The sequence below is a fragment of the Symphalangus syndactylus genome, chromosome 15 (genome assembly GCF_028878055.3).
Source record: "Symphalangus syndactylus isolate Jambi chromosome 15, NHGRI_mSymSyn1-v2.1_pri, whole genome shotgun sequence".
In the NCBI taxonomy this organism is placed as follows: Eukaryota; Metazoa; Chordata; class Mammalia; order Primates; family Hylobatidae; genus Symphalangus; species Symphalangus syndactylus.
Window position 1 is genome coordinate 95,878,451 of NC_072437.2, and position 21,686 is coordinate 95,900,136.

At 40.4% G+C, this 21,686-nt stretch overlaps 1 protein-coding gene and 1 long non-coding RNA gene across 4 annotated transcripts in view; one reads left to right on the plus strand and one right to left on the minus strand.

Moving 5' to 3' along the window:
* The window catches only part of HMGB1 (high mobility group box 1), a 157,055-nt gene that overhangs the window by 96,468 nt on the left and 38,901 nt on the right, over nt 1-21,686 (minus strand). The gene's annotated exons all lie outside the window — the stretch shown is intronic.
* On the plus strand, nt 106-20,530 carry LOC134732622 (uncharacterized). The gene is made up of 3 exons (XR_010115958.1): nt 106-458; nt 3,518-4,513; nt 19,548-20,530. It is a non-coding gene; the product is annotated as an uncharacterized lncRNA (long non-coding RNA).

Below are 21,686 nucleotides of genomic sequence, written 5' to 3' on the forward strand. Positions count from 1 at the left end.
TCCCCTTGATTAGGGAGCAAGCCTCTGAGGGTCAAGACCATGTTTCACATCTTTGCGGCCCAGTGCCTAGCACAGAGCTCTGTCCATATCTGCACTCCAATAAATGTTGACCTAAGACTCTTAGACTTATAGATTCACCTTGTAGATAAAACGGCTTTGGAGGTCATCTAACCCATTCCCTTAACTCTCCATCCTACTTCACCAACAACCAGCTTTTGCAAGACACTTCCAGGGGAAGAGTCTATGCCGAGACAAATGATTTCATTAACCATCACAAAGCTAATTGTTACCTGATTCTTAAACTTGGTCCAACCTTGCCTCTGTTTAGTCTTTGACTGAATAGCTCTAGTTCGCACCTAAAGAGTTGTATGAAATACAGTTCCAGAAAGAGAAGGGGACGTTGAGGAGAGAGCGAGACAGGGCACAGAATAGACTTGAACCTCATGTCTATCAATTCGGTATGTGTTCATGTGGTTTCTGACTCTAGAACAGTTATGCCAGTGTCCCTGAGGTTCCTGTGCTTGGCTCCCTCCTTTTTTCACATGTCTGGCATCTCTTGTGTATGCCTGAGAGGGATCCATGCTAAAATTGTAATGACATATATACCTAAATTAGCAGCATACAACTTCCAAAAACCAAGCCTATACAAGAGCTATTAAAAAAAGGATAATGAAGAGAAGAGGATTTGAGTTGCTGCTTCTTGTGTTTCCCTTGGAGCCTTCCCAGGCAAATATGGATCAGAAAGCTTTTCTTGTCAATTCTAATTTGTCGTAGTCTAGAAATTTAACCCTTGCTACTTTGATCGCCTGATTTCATCTTTCAATGGAAAGGTAAAAATGATACAAGAAGACAATATTCTAGATACTCTGTTCTCTGTAATTTGATGCAATTCAGTTTATATTCACTTGGCAAAAGTGAACAGTGCTGAATTTTAAGAACTAGTGTCTATATCTTACATCTCATTCTTAGCCAAAAGTGTGGAGTTTAAAACCATTTGCTCACCAAGACCTCAGCAGAAAATTTTTTAAAAAAATAATTGAAATGAAAACATAAGTCATGTAAAAAAGATTTTTTTTTTAAGATGAAAAAATGTTCAACCTTGCTGGCTTTAGAGAAACAGGCATTAAAATGTCTGGACTTTTTAGCAATAATCCTAGTTGTTAGTGAAACACCAAGTCTGTCTCTAACAGCCATGGGCTATGAAACCTTCCTTTTTCCAAAGACATTCTGACAGATACAATCAAACCGTTCAAGTGTCCCACAGACACTGCAAGTGTTGATCCTTAAAACCCCAGGAGCTTTCTTTCCTTATTCCCCTAGAGCAATGGTTTTCAAGTGTGATCCTGAACTTGTTAGAAATGCAAATTCTTGGGCCCCACCCCAGACCCACTGAATCAGAAACTCTGGGAGTAGGGCCCAGAAATGAGTTTTTCACAAGCCTCCAAGGGATTCTGACGCAGGGTAAAATTTGAGGACCACCAATGCAGATGGATTATAATCTCCTTGAGGGCAAGGACCAAACTTGTTGAAGGTTAACCCTGGCTCGTGACTCATAGTAGGTGTTCAGAATGTGTTGAATGAATAAATGATCTGTACACTTTTCCAGAAAACTCTGAATCTATAGTTACTTTTAATTTTTAAAAATATCTTTTGAGGACTTCTCTAGAAATGGGTGAGTCTGTTTCTTACATTGCCAAATGTACCTGGGGTGGGGGATGGGGGTGGAGGAAAAATTGCCCCTGTTGAGAAGCACTGCCTTAGATCATTCCTTACCAAGGTAGGTTAGGCACTGGCCTCACTCCAAGGCCAGTGCTTCCTGTGCTTCTACAGTGGCTAGGGAAGCACACTGTGGGAGAACCTTTCCTCACCATTGACAATGGCCATTTACAAGACCATGGCTTATTTTACAGGGTGAACTCCCAATCCCGGTAAGATGGCCCGAGTTTCAATGCTGGTTTACTAGTTTTGCTTCCTTGGGCAGTGAATTTAAATGACCTGTCAAAAGAATGAGTGATGGAGGCCAGACTCAAACCAACTGTGTACTCTGTCCATACCTCTTCAGCAATATGGCATATGGCAAAGTAGTGTTCAGAGATGTGCGTGTAGTAGGCTGCCTGCTCTAACACATGAGATTAAATTTAGATAGCCACATAGGGAAGTCAGTTTTTAAGAAAGCGGATGGAATTCAGCTGCAAATAGATGGACACCTGGAATTCTGGGAAGTTCTAGCTGCTGCTGCTCAACTAAGGCATAACTGAACTCAAGATTTACAAAAATGTATTTCAGCCCAAGTCTCTCCATAACTACTAACAAGGGACTGAGGAGGAGAATTTATATTAAAAGGATAAAAATATCTACACTTGGAAACAGCAGATTGTGAAAGGGTATGTGACTGACAATTATTAAATAATTAAGAGTATGACTAAGATGAATATGCATTCATTCACCAAAATCTCGTATTCCCAAAAAGCAGGAAAGGTAGTACAGTGAGATAGATGATGCCTTCACATGACTCAGATGTCATGTGTTTCTCACCATTGAGACCCCCAAGGCACCCCCTCCCAGCGTTTACCAGCATGTGTGTGTATAACTATTTACAGTGATTTGTGTAATTATTTGATTGTTTCTCTTGTATCCTGTAGCAATGAGGGTAGAGATTATATCCCACCTACCACTGCAGCTCCAGGATGCAGCTTCATAAACATTTGTTGAATGAATGAATAAGAAAAGAGGACACCCCCAAAGAGGCTGCAAGGGAAAAAGCTAGAAAGACAGAAGCACCAGGAAGAAGTACGGTCATGTAAGTCAAAGGAGCCAAAAAAGTTCCATGGTGGGGTGGTCAGCAGTGTCTAATACCACGAAGGCATGAAGTAGGATAAAGGTTAAAAATTAGCCTTTGGTTTTAGCAAATATGAAGCTTATTGGTAACCTTAGCAAGAACAATTCCATCAGAGAACAGAAGCTAATTGCAGTGGGTTGAGTCATCAAGCAGGCATAAGGAAGTAGGGATACCCAATTACAAGCTACTCTTTCAAGAAGCTCAAATCTGAAGGTTAGGAGAATTAGGTTGTAGCTAGAAGGAAATATGGAGTCGAGGGGCTGTTTTTCCTCCCAAGGAGTATAGAGGTGTAACATTGGATGAAACCACTTCAGACAAAGGCCAATATCAATAGAGAAGTTAAAACGCATGCCTCAAGATTTGGGAAGGGATGGGGTTGAGCTTAAAGAGGTAGGAGCATATGTCCTACCCTAGGACAGAGAATAAAGAAGAAAGGATAGGTTCCCATGGAGATAAATTTCTAAAGTGTTAAAGAAGAGGCTCAGAAAATTCTAGTATGATAGGCTCACTTTTTTCTTTTTCCATGAAGGAGATGGCAAAGTCAACTGACATGAGAAAGGTGACAATACTGATGGGTTGAAGAGCGACGGACATTTGAAATAACTTCTTAGACCAGTAGAGGCTGGAGTTCATAAATCAGAACTGGCTTCAGGTTATATACTTTTTTTTCTCCAACAGCATAAGATAACGGAGCGAAGTCTGCAGAAATGAAGGAAGAGTCAGATGAGGATAGCTGGAGCTAGTGCAAGGAGGCAAGCAGAACGGTGGGAGCCAGGTACCCCCTGGATTTATAATTCATACTGAATTCCAACAACAGAAAGGCTCTAAGCAGGAGAATGACAGATTTCAGAAGACTGAGACACATTTGGTAAAAAAGTAGGAGGAAAACCTGATTCTGGAATTAGGGCAGCCAATAGACGGCAGTATTTTCAGAAAGGAAGGAATGGTCAACAGTGACTTTCTAGTCTGGAGCCCAGGAGGAAGAGGCAACTCTACCTGATGGTATTAAGATCATGCAGGTAGCTGAGATCACCTAGCCTGTGTCTGTCAAATGAGAAGAGAAGAAAGACTCGGAGAAGTTCCCCAGGAGCACAGACATTAAGTGGGGCTGTGGTGACAACACGAGAAGAGAGGCTTTGCAAAGGAGACTGAGCAGCTGTCATGAGAGAGGTAGGATGGTGGACTCGGAGAAGAGGCAGAAGATGTTCTTAAACGAAGGACACTGCTGCCAAGTAGTCAGCCAATTGGTGACAAAGAAAGACCTTGTTGCGAGAAAAAAGGTCAGTGAAGTAGTAGGAACGACGACAGGTGACACTGGGTTGAAGACTGAGGAGAGAGAAGTGTAAGAGTGGAAGCAGAGGGCAGACCACTCTTCCGAGACACTGAAGAGGCATAGTTAGAAATAAAGGGGAGTCTCCAGAAAGGAATTTGTGGCTAAGCAAGAGGTTTTCTTTAAGATTGAAATACATAAGCATGATTTAAATGCTGCTGGGATGGAGTTCACAGACCTGGAAGACAGAAGACAAAGCGGATCATCAAGATAGTGGAATTTACTGAAATGAGAGAGGAAAATCCCATCCACAGGAAATGCAGACATGTGGGAGGGGCCAGAAGGACAGTGAAACATCAGCAACTGGTCCCCCAACTTCTGAATGAATGTGGAGATATAATCAGGTAAAGGACTGCATCATCTCCCTGGTTAATGATGGAGTCAGATAAAAGAGTGTCTTATACAGAAGTTGTGATATACTTGGCCGGGCGCAGTGGCTCACGCCTGTAATCTAAGCACTTTGGGAGGCCAAGGCAGGTGGATCACCTGAGGTCAGGAGTTAATGACTGGCCTGGTCAACATGGCAAAATCCCGCCTCTATTAAAAATAAAAGCCTCTAATCCCAGCTACTGGGGAGGCTGAGGCAGGAGAATCGCTTGAACCCAGGAGGCAGAGGTTGCAGTGAGCCAAGATCGCACCACTGCACTCCAGCCTGGGCAACAGAGCTAGACTCAGTCTCAAAAAAAAAAAAAAAAGATGTATTTATTGTCACTGTATAAATTTCTGTATAAGAAATACTCTCTAATATAGAAGTAACTTTATATATAAAATTATATAGAACCACTATAAAATACTCAGAGGTTTATAAAATTTATATATAAACTTATGTTTACATATAAAATTCCACTTAAATGACTATAAAATACTCTTATATGAAAAGTATATGAATTATATATCAACTTACTTTTATATTACAGTATTTTTGTTATACAGAAGTTTATATAGTGACAATAAATATTTCTCAAGAACGATTTCACATAATAGAAGTATAAGTTATCCATTTCCAATAGTGAAAAAGAAAAGCAGTCCCACACCGATGACAGAGCTATGAATCTGACAGGTACAAAGACTTCATTCTTAGAGACACTGAGGTCAGGGTATGGCCAACACATCTAAAGTTGATAGAATTGGCACTGGGTTGGTTGGAGGAGGTACGGTATTACTATTACAATGGCAGACGCTTGGCCTTGATAACTAGCAAATCAGGGGGAAAGATTCTGGTTTCCTCTGTCACTATCTGAATTAGTGTGTTCCCAAAGGGCTGTGGTTAAGATGGTTTATGGAAGGCACAAGATCAGTAAACCATAAAGAATTAGCTCTAAGAAGGAAGGAAGTAGACCAAGTGTTAATGGCGATGCCATGTAAGAGCCAGGTCTGGGATGTATGTTCTATATGGTTTGGGGGGTAAAAAAAATGTCAGCCTCCAGAGCCCAGGGCTTTAAGCCTCCAGTACTGTTAACGGTAGAGTTTACTAGTCTACAGCAGGAATTACAACTAGTAATTCTAAGGACAATTATTCAGGCAAGTTTTACTAGAACAAGGAAGCTCTGCTTCAAGGCCAAATCGATTTCTGCATTTATAGAAGCATCTAGATGTTCTCTGTTCAAACAATGGGGTAAAATCCCCACATATTTTATTTCTGATAGAGTGTTCCCTATATTGCCTGGCCAGGAGTGATAATATTGCTTCGCTATTATTAATAAAACATTGCTGTGGCTCGGCACAGTGGCTCACACCTGTAATCCTGGCACTTTGGGAGGCTGAGGCAGGAGGATCACTTAACTCCAGGAGTTTGACAGCAGCCTGGGCAACATAGCAAGATCCCATCTCTCTAAAAAATTTTAAAATTAGCTGGGTGTGGTGGCAGACACCTGTCGCCCCATCTCCTCAGGAAGCTGAGGTGGGAGGATCACTTGAGCCCAAGCAGGTTGAGGCTGCAGTGTGCCATGACTGTGCCACTGCACTCCAGCCTGTGCAACACAGTGAGAGAGACTCTGTCTCAAAAAAATACATAAAATAAAAATTAAAAGCCCATTTCTTTCTTTTGGTACATTATAGCCATGCACTTCAAAGGCTAGCACAATTATTTTTCTGCAGTTCTATATTTACATTCTAGTTAAAAGTAACCTAGGACCTTCATGTTAGAGGTGTCTTTGGCAAAACTGTTATGTGAGTGAAACGTTTAATCAATTGAGGATAAAGATGCCTCACTGCTAATGAAGATGTGGTTTAAGGATTTTATGCACCCAGTTCATTTATTAACAACTTGTTTAAGCTTTATTAGCTGGGTCTCTACTTTATAACTATGTTCTTTAATTTACAAGACTATAAAAATTAAAATGGTAAATGGAAAACCTATCTTGCTTTTCAATAAATAATTTATTTTAATAACTTCATGGGCATGGTGGCCAAAACATTTTAGCTATGAAAATAATTTCAATTCATATTTTTTTGGAATCAATGTTAAAAGGCGATATATTCTCAGAAGAAAAGTGGACAAATGATCAGTTATAGGACATGATTAAGAAACTAACCACGGGCCAGGTGCAGTGGCTCATGCCTGTAATCCCAGCACTTTGGGAGGCCACGGTGAGCGGACTGCTTGAGCCCAGGAGTTCAAGACCAGGCTGGGCAACATGGCAAAAATCCGGCTCTACTAAAAATGCAAAAAATAAATAAATAAATAAATAAATTAGCTAGGTGTTGGTGGCTCATTCCTGCAGTCCCAGCTACTCGGGAGGCTGACTCGGGAGGCTGAGGCACAAGAATCATTTGAACCCAGGAGGCAGAGGTTGCAATGAGCCGAGATCACACCACTGCACTCCAGCCTGGGCAACAGAGAGAGAGACTCAGTCTCAAAAAACAAACAAACAAACAAACAAAAAAAAGAAACCAACCACTGCCCTGTGCTTGGAGAGATCTGTTTATCTTTACCACTAAAGACTGTTGGAAGTAAATTTTAGAAGGTTTATAATACCTAAAAGTAATCACTTCTGTCTTATGAAAGGTTCTGCTGAGATTTTTCTATTGTGGCCAGTAGTGGCAATATTCCAGAAGTCATATTTAAAGAATATCTTTAGTGGATTCAGCAGTTTTTCAAATATATACTTTTATCTCTCCAACATTCATGATTGCAATTTTTCAAATTGACTTCATGATATAAACAACTGTACTCTATGATGCCTCATAGTACAGAAACTGGAGACACAAAGAGAAGTTGAATGTCTAAGAATCTGTAATTCTAAAACTCAACATAGACCTTTCAGCATTAGTGGTTCTAGCAATCCCATTGCAAAATGAGTTGATAATGTGTAACACTTTAGGGAACTAAAGCATAAAGAACCGTGGTCTCCTAAGGCAGCAAATTAAAACACATGATAGCTACAATTAATGAAGTACATAGTCCTGGCTGAGCACTATGGTATGTCCTTTACATAGATTATCTCTTAAATCATTAACCCCATTTTAGAGGTGAGAACATTTGGGCTCAGGAAGGTTATGTAAGTTATATAAAAATCACAAAATAAGAGACAGAACGAAGATTTGAATCCAAGTGTGACCAGGTTCATATTAAGCTTCCAGTTTTGAATTTATATTAGAGGTCAATAACTCACCTTTGTCCTTTTAAAATAATTTTTGGCTCTGCGACCTACACAGGCAAGCTGTTATTTACAAACAACCCACACATCTAGATGACCACTGTCTCAGCGTCCACTTTTACCATCAGGACTCCTAGTGAGCTGTCAAGGGGAATGCTATAATTTTGGAGGTTCTAAATCTGAAGGCTTAAGAAAGAAAGAAATTGTAAAAAGCAGGCATTACTCAGGGGCATAGATTGCCAGGCAGATCTGTCATGCTTATAGGTAACCTCCCAGGGCCAAAAATATATGTGCCCAAACTGCCTAAATATTTCCTTTCACTTCATAATACTGCCTGAAATCCTGCCAAATTAGAACTTCATTTGCGTTGCTTGTCAGTTTTTAACACATAAGCAAATCACCTGGAGATCTTGTTAAAATGCAAATTCTGATTAGGTTAGGTCTGGGTCTGCATGTCTGATATGCTTCCAGAGGGCACTGATGCTGCTGGTCCATGGACCACACTTAGAGAAGCAAAAAAGATGTCTGGTATTTACTCTCCGGCTGCCTAGCAGGGCTTCTCATTTAGGTGAGATCTCTTTGTGCATCATAATGGGAGGGATGAGCTGAAAAGCAGCAAATTAAGAGTGAATTAAGTGTCTACCTCACTTCCCTACTATCTGTAACAAGTAGGTTTGGGCACTGTGGTCAACCAGAAAATTCTTTCCAGGACCATGACCCTTGAGATTATGTTGCAAAGATGCAAGGACAACTTAGAAATAATTTCCAGCACTGGTGGCACTGGATGTCTGTCAGTGGTGCTGGTGGCAGGGTCCTGTTCAGACTGTGGCTTACGTGCCTGGCCCGTTTGGTTATGGGCCATTTTCTGAGTACCATGGAGCATTGCCCAGCTGACAAGGGCTTGTACTCCACCCTTGGTGCACAGAAGGGAAGCTTGGCTGCTAGTAAGTTTGGTGCAAAGTAACTGTGGTTTTGCCATTAATATTTGACACAGTGAGTCCCTACTTTCCTCAGGTGAAACTAGAACTTGAGGGGAAACACTCAAGTTCTCATTATACAGTACTAAGTTTCAAAAATCAACAATTTTATCAAACACATGCTCTACAGCAGTGGTCAGCAAACTTTTTCTGTAAGGGGCCAGAGGGTAAATGTTTTAGAGTTTCTGGACCACATATGGTTTCTGTTCCAGCTATAAACTCTGCCACTGTAGGGCAAAAGCAACCCTCCACAATACATACATGAAGAGGTGTGTTCCAATAAAACTTTATTTGTGGACCCTGAAATTTGAATTTCATAAACTTTTCATGTGTCATGAAGAAATATTCTTTTGATTTTTTCCCAACCTTTTAAAGATGTAACAACCATTTTTTAGCCTGTAGGCCATATAGGAACAGGCAGTGGGCTGGGTTTGCTGACCCTTGCCCTGAAGCAATGATATCTCGATCCAATTTATACCCACAAATTTTTCTCCTTGAAACCATGCATTTAATTCTCATCTCTTCTTACCATGACAATAAGAAGTTATTCTATATAACAAAGGGATTGTACCCACCCAAGCCAGCATTTAGATCATGTCATTTGCTTCCTCAAAATTTTGATCTTTATAAAAATCAAGTAAAGCACCTTAAAAGGTAAGCAGGGATGAAATATTTGAAATAACTGGCTAATTAAACATCACCTAAATAGAAACTGTGATAAGAACCACAGATGTGAAAAGGAATCATGTAGTAACTAATGTGGAGGATGTCTTGGTTTAGAGATTTGATGAACACGAGTTTTGATTTCAAAAAATTTGTGCAATACTCACTGCTTTGGTGGGCAGCTTGCTATGCAAGTTGGTAGAAAAATTTATCCTAAAGTCACAGTTCTCTACCACTCTGGATTTTCTTGAACTAACTACCATTCCAAACCATTTTAGGTAGAGTTACTAGTTCCATGTCTTAGGCAAATTGCCCTGGTATTAGCACTGTTCTTTCTGTGGTCACAAGTCAAACTACTGTGGTGAATAAAATTAGATGATTTATTTAGTCTTTCCTTTTTCAGCCCTGTAGTCAATTTCCAGTGCTCCATTCAAAGAAAAACCAAAAATGTCCAGAACATAACCTTATTTTAAAACTTGTTAACCACTGATTTCACTTGTTAACCAAATTTTTTTTTTTGAGACTGAGTCTCACTCTGTCACCAGGCTGGAGTGCAGTGGCATGATCTTGGTTCACTGCAACCTCTGCCTCCTGGGTACTGGTTCAAGCAACTCTCCTGCCTCAGTCTCCCAAGTAGCTGGGATTACAGGTGTGCACCCCCACACCCAGCTAATTTTTTTGTACTTTTAGTAGAGATGGGGTTTCACCATGTTGGCCAGGCTAGTCTTAAACTCCTGACCTTGGGATCTGCCCGCCTCGGCCTCCCAAAGTGCTGGGATTACAGGCATGAACCACTGCGCCCAGCCTGTTAACCAAATTTCTTTTTTTTTTTTTGAGACGGAGTCTTGCTCTGTCACCCAGGCTGGAGTGCAGTGGCGCCATCTCAGCTCACTGCAAGCTCCGCCTCCCAGGTTCACGCCATTCTCCTGCCTCAGCCTCCTGAGCAGCTGGGACTACAGGCACCCGCCACCAGGCCCGGCTAATTTTTTGTATTTTTAGTAGAGATGGGGTTTCACCGTGTTAGCCAGGATGGTCTCGATCTCCCGAACTTGTGATCCGCCCGCCTCGGCCTCCCAAAGTGCTGGGATTACAGGCTTGAGCCACCACGCCTGGCAGTTAACCAAATTTCTAATCACACACACTGAGGCCCAGTAAATGCCTGCTGAAAAGAGGGTGCTGGTGGTGAGGCAACTGAGGGGCTAACATACTGATAGCTGCTGAAATCTTCTACAGCTCTTTCTTGTTAGAACACTCCATCACGGCTCCCAGGCCTACACCACATGAAGGTACTTCTAGCTCCCTTGTTTGCTCTTTACCCAAATGTAGTTAGCAAGCCCTGGGAACTAAACAGCATTGACACACTTGAAAAAGACAGTTGGGCAAATCCTAACTGCTGTGCTCCTGCAGCTAAAGATGAAGACTCGTCCATTGGGCAGGTGCTTAATTGTACCTAGAAAATTAATTTCAATGGTCCCATGACAACATACGGGCAGTGAAGCTCTAGTGTTCCCCCTGGGTGGAATCTTCCAGGATGTATAGTCTCCCATACCAGCTCATCCTCCCATTCTTCCAGATTCTGGTTCTTCTCTCTTACCTGGTGTGTAGTGGGCCAAATGGTGGCCCCCCAAAAAGATATGCCCATGTGTTAACCCTGGAAACTGTGGATGTAACCTTATTTGGAAAAATGGGGCCAGGTGCAGTGGTGTACACCTGTAGTCCCAGAACTTTGAGAGGCCAAGGTGGGAGAATCGTTGGAGCCCAGGAGTTCAAGAACAGCCCAGGCAACATACTGAGACCCCCGTCTCTATAAACAATAAAAAATTAGTGAGGTGTGGTGGCATGCACCTGAAGTTCCAGCTACTTGAGAGGCTGAGGCAGAAGGACTGCTCAAGCCCAAGGAGTTCAAGGCTGCAGTGAGCTATGATCATGTCACCACACTCCAGCCTGGGTGACGGAGTGAGACTCTCTCTCTCGGGAGAAAAGAAAAAAGGTCTTTGCAAATGTAATAAAGAATCTTGAGATAAGATCATCCTGATTTAGGATGGGCCCTAAATCCAATGACATTTGTCCTTACAAAAGAAAAGTAGAGGAAACTGAGACAGACACAGAGGGGAGGGCCTTCTGAAGCAGGAAGCATAGATGCAGTTACAAGTCAAGGAATGCCAAGGACTGTCTACAACCAGAAGCCAGGAGAGATGCATGGGATGATTTCTCCCTCACAGCCTCCAGAACTTCTGGCCTCCAGGACTGTGAAGAATCAATTTCTCTTGTTTTAAGCTACCAAGTTTGTGTGTCATTTGCTATGGCAATGGCGGTATTAGGACTCTAATACACAGTATAAAAAAATAAAAATAGGGCCAGGCATGGTGGCTCAGACCTGTAACCCCAGCACTTTGGGAGGCCAAGGCGGGCAGATCACTTGAGGTCAGGAGTTTGAGACCAACCAGGCCAACATGGTGAAACCCCATCTCTATTAAAAATAAAAATTAGTTGGGCATGGTGGTGTGCACCTGTAATCCCAGCTACTCAGGAGGCTGAGGCAGAAGAATCGCTTGAACCCGGGAAGTGGAGGTTGTAGTGAATGCCACTGCACTCCAGCCTGGGCAACAGAGCTAGACTCCTTCATCCTAGGACATAGACAAGTCTTAAGTAGCAAAAAGAAGTTGTTAAAGGTCTGTAGTTCTGCATTAAGCAACACAGGCATGTACCTATGAGGTATATGATTATAAAAGTGCTCGGACAGGCCCATTTCAAACATGGCCTCTTTCCACCAACTGTGTACTATTTCTCATTCCATAACTAGAGATTATGTCTTTATATCCTGTCAAAAAAGTGAATTTTTTCTCATTCCATAACTAGAGATTATGTCTTTATATCCTGTCAAAAAAGTGGGATAAGACACTATCCTTGTGTTAAATGCACCAGTCTTAGTGTAAACAAGCCTAGTTCCTTTTTCATTTTGGCTGTCTAGTATGCATTTGTATATGCTAGGCAGTGTACTAGGCACCTTAAATACACGAACTTGTTTAATCTCTACAGGATTCTGGGAGGTAGGCATTATCCCCATTTTATAGATGAGAACACTGAGAAGACAATGTTCATAAGTGCCTCACTTGTCTGAGATGACATATTTACTAAGTGGCAGAACCAGGCCTTGAGCTACTCTGAGTCTGACTTCCAAAGCCCCTGCTCTTAATCACATCAACTTCTTTCCTATATCACCTTTCCCAGAGTGCGCTCTCATAGATAAAGAGCAGAAAGTATAAGTTACTAGGCAGCAGAAAACTGTAGAGGCGGGAAGATTAGATAAAAAATGTAAATAAGAAGGCTTTAAGACACCAAAATCAAATGTAAATACTTTACAACCTGAATCAGTGCTTGTGTTCATGAGGCTAGAGGTCATGCATTTTATCTCTAGGTCTGGTGATGCCAATCCTGATCTACAGCCAGCAGCAACAGTTCCCTAGCCTGCCTAGAAGTTTGTAAATGCATGGGCTTTGGTAGGAGGAAGACGAGAGAAAGCAGAACAGATTATTACAAACCCAGTGCATTCCCCCTTGATGGGTCAACAGCGATTTCTTTGTAAGTGAAGGACAGCACACTGGTTTTGATGACTCACGAGAGAGTAGGAGGGAAAAAAAAGTCTGAGGCATTGCCTGGAAGCCTCGCTCTGCTTAAACAAGTACACTAATGGCTCATGCCTGTTACTCCCAGCACTTTGGAAGGCCAAGATGGGTGGATCACTTGAGGCCAGGAGTTTAAGCCCAGCCTGGTCAACATAGTGAGACCTTTTCTCTATTAAAAATAAAGAAGCAAGTAATAATGATTCAAGTTCTCATTCTCTACAAAATTCACTTATGAATTTCCAAATGCTAGTGAAAACTTTTAGGTATTGCAAAACTGCCTTAATGCATAACTGGATTCTCATTTTACTTAGTCTAAGATGACTTTTTCACTTTGAACTTCTGCATCTTTATGATCACTTAGCTTTCTGACAAGCAATTTCAGTAAGTGTTTATCAATTTGCATCCACACGCTGACACATAGGAGTCTACTTACATAACCTTCATGTAATTGAGCTTTTGTAAATCATCTTTCTACATGGTACACTTCTGATTTTGTGTGCAGCTTTCTTGTTTAAGCACTGTATTAAATGCTCTGCTTCTTACACCCTTAGGAACAAAGAGAATAAAAGCACAATGTTGGTTGCTTCTTCATATCAAAGGAAGTTCATCTCCTGGTTATTAAAAGCTATTATTAAATGGCCATCTTTTTGTGCCCCCATGTTAAGCACTCTACCAAGACACCATTAAATAGATAAGGGCCACACTCCATAGAGATGATGGTTCTATATTCTGTATTTTCTGGGGGAGTTCTAATTTCATGCAATTCCTTCTTCTTAAATAAAGGCAATTCTCTAAATATATTACCTAATGTGCTTTCATTTTCATATTCTTGTAAGATTTTTCACATAAATCAATTCTCAAAAAATAGTATCATAGGCCTTTTAAAAATAGTTATGTTCAAAAGTCAGGCTCATGAATAAATGTGTGCATTCGTTATATATATTTTCATAAATTCAAATTTAAAAGAATAAGAGTAGCTAGAAGGTGGAAGAAAAATCTTATTCTGATTAGGAATGCACAATCACAAGAAAATTTTTGATATATATAGTCATTTTATTCTGTATTGTTTTATTTTGATTTTGGTAAGACAAGAAACAAAGTAGAAAGTTTGACAACTTAAAAAAGTAATACGAGTGTGAGAAAGCCCTCTTCCAGGATTAGCAAAAAAAAAGGCCTTTTTTTTTTTTGAGATGGAGTCTCGCTCTGTCGCGCAGGCTGGAGTGCAGTGGCGCAATCTTGGCTCACTGCAACCTCTGCCTCTTGGGTTCAAGTGAGTCTCTTGCCTCAGCCTCCCAAGTAGCTGGGACTACAGGCATGTGCCACCATGCCTGGCTAATTTTTTTATTTTTAGTAGAGATGGGGTTTCACCATGCTGGCCAGGCTGGTCTCGAACTCCTGACCTTGTGATCTGCCAGCCTCAGCCTCCCAAAGTACTGGGATTACAGGCGTGAGCCACCACACCGGGCCTAAATGGCCAAGTTTTATTATGGACAATTAAGCTGTAGAATAAAAATCTACTTTTAATAGCTGGCATAGTGCCTAGTGGTTTTGAAGCCACAAGCAAGTTTACAAAAAACATTTAAATCTATCTGAATCTACAGAAAACTAAGATTACCTAAGCAGAAAATGAAAATAGTTCAGGATTAAGGAAGATTAACAAATGAAGAGTATATGTATTTTAGAAGTATTACTTTATATTTTTATAGTATCATAATAATATTTACATTCCTACACCTTTAATGAGTTTTGTATATATATTAAAATAATTTAATGGATTAATATGTTTATATTTGCTTTTAGTAAATTTAGTGTATGATAAACTCAGCTGTCTACATGGTGAGACTACACCTGAGGCAATTTCTGGGTTGATATATACCTGAATAGCAGATATTACTTGTGAGGAAATAAAATAGCTTCAGGCCTAATTTTGCAAGTTTATGATGGGAGAGTAAGCATGACTTCAAAGAACTGACTTTGAGTTAGAACTTGAAGAATGAATGTGACGACAGCAAGTATAAAACAATGCCAGGCAGAGGTGGGACTGTTCATGGGTATTAGGGTAAGTGTGTTGATAAATGCTCAAAGTAGGAAATACCTTTCTTCCCCCACACATGTCAGAAAATAACTGCAATAGAATGCAAGGACATCTCAGAGATAAAGTGTTCAACTTAGCTCTTAGAGACCGTTGAGTTACATTTTGTAATGACATCAGAATTGATTGCATTTTGAAGGCAATTCTAAATGCAAAGTCTTCATTTTGTTGATACAAGCTGGGTTATTTATTATGAAATTTCAAAAATTAAGTAAAATATGTAATTAGGATTATACCAGCAAAGGCAAATTTAGAATTCAAGACTTCATGATCATGGTAGGATTATTTTAATGCAACTCTGCTAATTAACTGAAATTTCCTTTAACTCTCACATCTGCCTTTTACTTCTTAAGACATTTTTCTAGTATTTCACCAGAGCAAGACATCAGAAGGGTAAAATCTCTTACCAATGAACTTTGCTAATTCTTAGTGACTCTGTTGACCCTGGTGTAAGGATCAGGAACAAAGTGAATGAAATACATTTTAATACATTTCTGCTTTCTCTAATTCCAAAGAGCAGTCTAAAGAGTAAGTTATTTGTGGGTATTATTTAAAACTTGGGATTAAAAGAGACCGTGATACCCTTCATGGATTTTGGCAAAACTTAAGCCATTTCATTTGAAGAGCAAAGCAAGCCTCCTACACTCTTGGCTTATTCTCACAATTATCTAGATATCTAGCAACAAAACTCTTGAGTAGTTTGTTAACTACAGATGCCAAGGGCTGACAGTTTCACTTTCAGTTTTCAGAATATCTTTTGTTTCAGTGGTGTAAGCACACCATCAGAATCTCTACAAAATAATTAAGTTATAATTGTAACTTCCATTAGATGTAGTACTTAAAGGAATCTAGAAGACACAATTCATTAATTATAGGAATTTGACTGCAAATTCTTCTGGGGGGTCTGAATTTCAAAGGAGGCATCTTTGTAAGTCAGGCTCAACTCATTATTCTGTGATGCAGGCTCCTCCAAACGGCAGCAGAAACGTATTACTCTCTAGAAACACTACAGTAGTGCTACAATTTCAGGGTTCTGTAGAGATAAGGACAAATTAACAGAAATACATTCTTAGAAGGACAGTATAATTTAAAATAAAAATACTGTCATAATTGTACACCAGGATAGCTTCTCCGTAATGAATTCTTTATGATTTTCTGATTTTTAGAAATCAGAATTGAACTTTTTAATGTGAAAAAAATGAGTGAATTGTTTCAAAATAGGACTACATTTCTGTGTATAATTTTAAAATTTTAAAAATATTTGATTAGTAGACTGATAAACTGAAACATTTTTGATAAGCTTTTCATTACATACAAACCATATAAATTGTAAAAAATTGGAAATTATTCAAAACTTCACATAACTATAGTGACCAAATAAATACTGGAGGGGAAAGAAAAGGAGTCAAATGAATCTAGCATTTTCTTTTTTTTTTTCTTTCTTTCTTTTTTGTTTTTTTTTTGGAGAAAGGGTCTCACTGTGCCACCCAGGTGGGAGTGCAATGGCACGATCATGGCTTACTGCAGCCTCAACCTTATGGGTTTAGGTGATCCTCCCACCTCGGCCTCCCAAGTAGCAGGGACTACAGGCATGTGCCAACACGTCCAGCTAATTTTTTTGGTATTTTTTGTAGAGATGAGGTTTCACCACGTTGCCAGGGCTGGTCTGGGATTCCTGGTCTCAAGTGATCTACCCAACTCAGCCTCCCAAAGTGCTGGGATTATAGGCGTGAGCCACCGCACCCAGCCTAATCTAGCATTTTCTAAAAGGAAGGACCCAGCAGTGAATGGCAATATCAGTAATCATGTTCAAGACTATCAGACATGCAAGCTGGGGATGAATGGGTGGAAGGGGAAAATGATGAATAAATGATGAATACAAGTATGGACCCAGTGAATTTGAGATGCCCAAGATGCCAGTGAGATATTCAAAGTTTAACTCAAAAGCCACTTCCCATATGAAATCTTGACAAACACTCCTACCTCCAACTGGAATTAATTTCTCTTCTGGGCTCCCACAGCACTCTGTATTTTTCTAATAGCATAACACTATTTTGTTTGTAGACATTTCTCTGATAGCATTACTATCTTTCCTCTTTATCACAGCTGTTTGAAGTTCTTTTGCCTCTTCCATCCACTGTTGCCCAATCCCACTGCTTGAAGGCTCATCTTATTAAGTTTTGTATTCCTAGTGCTAACACACTGTCTACGCATAGATGATGTTCAATAAATGGTTGCTAAATGAATTCTCTTGTGATAATAGCACTCTGGTAACATAATCGACAGTCAAAATTTCTTCTCAATGTTTACTTTTAGCAGAATGCATTCATTTATAAACTTTCATTGAGAATATGCTAATTTCCATGACCCTGCTAGGAATTAGGAAAATAAAGATGAATGTAATAAGGTGCTCATTCTACTGAAAGTCTTGACTAGTGGAGAATTATGGATCAAACTTTTCATGAAATGCCTTCAGTGGTAAGAATTCTCATATTTGGAATAAAAAATGTTATGGGTTGTGCCAAGATACCTGCATACTTCATAATTTTGTAGAGGGCTGCCCTTAATGCAGAAATGTATACTACTATAGTCATATGTGGAAATTCTTTTTATGATGCTAACTGTATGCTAACCAGACTTTTTTATTTAATACTTGCATTAAATAAACCATGCTAGGAATCCAGGAATCTAGCTTGGTTTATTTTCCATATAATGTACTCTTTGTAATATGCATATACTACATAAAAATTCTATTAATGGCCTCGTACTAAAGATGTGTCTGTTGGGGAATCAGTTATTCTGTATAATTTTATCTTAATTGATACATTAAAATCTACCAAAAATATAAACTCTGAGTAAAAGTATCTGCATGGTGTGCATATGTTTATTATTTTAAGTGTCAGCGTATACATTTTTATGCCATAAAGTTATAAAATGAAAAAATAGTAGCCTTTTATATTAAGTTCATGCTTATTTAGTTAGTAAAAACAAGAAAGCAATTAACATACAAACCATGATGGTGGTTAAACTTGCTTCAGTTTGTGTTTTTTAAAATTTGAAAGTGAGAAATATAGCTCCAAGTCAGCTCATATTTTCAGTAAGTACTGACGAGGATGTACTGGCCCTATTGACTATGCTGACCCCATTAAAATATTTGTGAGTCTAAAGGTTCATATGACGCTGTTCCTTCACTCTAGCAACAGGCCATACATGTCTCACATAGGGACTCTGTTCAATTCATTAATACCTCCTGAAGTGCTTAACATCGTGGTTCATTTATAGTAGATACTCAATATATACTCCATTAACTGAATTCTAAGATAAACTGTCTGTTACTGACAGAAATTTTTACTTAAGGGAGTCTCCGTGGCTGAAGGCAATTTTGAAATCCTGTAAAAGAACCCACTCCTCTCCCCCAAGTAATGAAGTTTGTCAGTTTCAAGCCTGTAATAAGGTACTGACTTAAAATTAATTTTCTAATAATACAGTACTGCTATATATTGAATGTGGGGTTAGTCAATGATAGGGAAAAAACATAAGATGGAGTCACATTTAAAAATGTGTGCTTAGGTGCATGGTGACACCTGCCTGTAGTCCAGCTATTCCAGGGGCTGAGGCAGGAGGATCCCTTGAGCTCAGGAGTTTGAGGCTGCAGTAAGCCACTGCACTCAGCCTGGGCAACAGAGTGAGACCCTGTCTCTAAAAAAAATTCGTTTTAAGTATGCTCAGGACATAACAGGAGCCACTGGTAACATGCCATTTCCACTGTGAATATGGTAAGGACAGAATCCCTATCTCTAGGCCCTCTTCCACTAGTCAGTCTCATCATCACCATCAAGGCCAACATTGGCATTCTCTCCTCTTAGACAAAGTCTTTGACATTTTCTATACTATACTATGTCTTCCTCTCCCCAAATGCATATACAAATAAAATTTGAATGCTTCTTTCTCCATTTAGTGTAACTTTTTTTTATAACATACACCCAATTTTCAAACTCCACAATGGTGGATTTTATTTGATGTATTGTAAAAAGCACTGGATTGAAGTCAAATGGCTTGGGAGACCTAAATTCTAGTCCTGTCTCTACCATGAAAGAGACAAATCCCAAGGCTTTGCAGGGCTTCAGCTTCCTTGTTTATAGAATAAAGAATTATAAAATCATCTCTTTGGTCCTATTGGGCAATAAAAAGCTATGATTCTAAGCCTGTTCCCTTTTCTCACCTAAGAATACAAATCTGACATAAAGAGGCTGCAGAATGTGTCAAACACTCCCTATTGCCTGGAATTCTCTCTTCCTTTGGGTTCAGGGATAAAGGTATGTTATTTCTTAAGTCTCCCTTTGCTTTATTCTGCTTGCCTCGTAAATATTTTTGCATGTTGGCATTCCTACATGTCTTTTCACTCTACATGTTTTCCCTAGGTGATGTGACCCAGCCTGTGGTTTCCACTGCCATCCACACACGTCACTGCCTCTCTTCACATCAGCATCGCAACTATCTCCTGGAAGCTTTCCAAGTGCTGAACTACAGTAACCTCAACTGAACTGCTGTTCATTCACCCCACAGGCTTGCCCCTCCTCTGCATCTTTGTGAGAAACCTGAGAGTCGTCCTAAACTCCTCCTTCCACCTCACTCCCCACATCAAATTGATTACCAACTTGTGCTGATTTTATCTCCAATTATTCTCCAGAATTGTTGCTGTCATGGACTGAATATTTGTGTCCCCCCAAATTCGTATGTCCCAATCCCTGATGTGACTGTATTTAGAGACGTGACCTCTAAGGAGTAATTAAGGTTCAGTGAGGTCAAAGGTGGAGCCCTGATCTGATAGGATCAGTGGCCTTATAAGAGACTAGAGCTGGGCACAGGGGCTCACACCTGTAATCCCAGTATTTTGGGAGGCTGAGGTGGGAGGATCACTCGAGGACAGGAGTCTGAGACCAGCCTTGGCAACAGAGTAAGACCCCATCTCTACAAGAAAATAAAATAGTCAGACACAATAGTACACACCTGTGGTCCCAGCTCCTCAGGAGGCTGAGGCAGGAGGATGGCTTGAGCCCAGGAATTTGAGGCTGCAGCAAGCTATGATCACACCGCTGCACTCCAGCCTGGGTGACAGCACGAGACCCAGTCTCTTAAAAAAAAAAAAAAAGGCCATATATAGCCCAGAAGAGTGTCCTCACCAGAACCCAATCCTGATAGCACCTGGAGGACTTTCATCCTCCAGAGCTGTGAGAAAATTTCTGTTGCTTGCACCGCCCAGTCTGTGGTATTTTGCTGTGGCAGCGCAAGCTGACTTATCAGTGACCTTCTCTCTGTTACCGCAGGGTAGCTCATCGTCGTCTCTTCCCTAGAGTCCAGCCACTCTCTCACATCTGTCTACCTAGCAGTATCACTGTGGGTTAGAGTCAGATCACCGGGGATTAAGTCCTCATTCTGCCACTGCCTGTGTAAATTTGAGCAAGTTACTTAATCTCTCTGTGTGTCAGTAATCTCCCTGTGAAATGAGGCTAATAATAGCAGGGTTGTTTCAACAAGGCGATACATATATAACGCTTACAACACAGCTTGGCACATTATAAGCATTCAACGAAAAGTGAGCTACTATTATCTCATCCATTATCAGAATAAACCACCTAAGCCACAAGGCTGCCCACATCATCCCCATGTTTTAAAACACTTCAGTGGGCTCCCCACCATCAACAGGATAAAGTCCAAGCTTCCTTAGCATTTCTTAGAGGCTCCATATGAATCCACAAGTTCCACTACGGGAACACAGGTGAACTTTCCACTCCAACTTCAGGCTCCTTCATGTCACTCCTCATCCACATGGAGGTAAGCAGCAAGAGACTCCGTGCAGTTCCTGGTGGTTCCCTGACCCTCAGGCAGACTCTCCCCAGCCCTCTGCCTGCAACGTCCTTGCCCTTTGATTCCCTTGGCCAGCTCCCATTCATTCTCCTCGATTCTGCTTGGAAGTTCCCCTCCTAGGAAGTCTTTATGAACCTTAGTGTGGGTTATGAACCCATCTTTGCTCCTTTCATACCTTTTGCAAGCCTTTATTATGACCCTTAACGATTATCATATTGAAGTGACCTGTTGGTGTGTCTTTGTTCCCCACTAGACAGAAAACTCAAGATCAGAGACCAGTTCTTGTTCTTTTTTTTTTGTATCACAGTGTTTAGCAGCCTGCTATACGGTAAATGTCAGTAAATGTTTCACAAACTGAATGGAGTTGAGCTCTGGAATCTAGACCATCTTTTCCATACCCATCACTCCTGTCTTAGTTGAAGTCCTTATTTCCCATTTGAAGCAATGCAAAGGATTTCCTAACTCTAATCTCTCTTTTCTTCATACCATCCTTTAAACGGCCGACAGAATGGTCATCCTAAAGCACGTATGTCCTATCTTACATATCCTAGATTTGGAACCTCTCTAGGCTTCTCACCATATAAGAAGAAAGTCTAACCTCCTTAGCAAGGTGCACAGGTCTTCAATGGGCTCCACCTCCTTCTCTATATACACCTATACTCTTGCTACACTCAACTTCTTTCTGTTGCTGG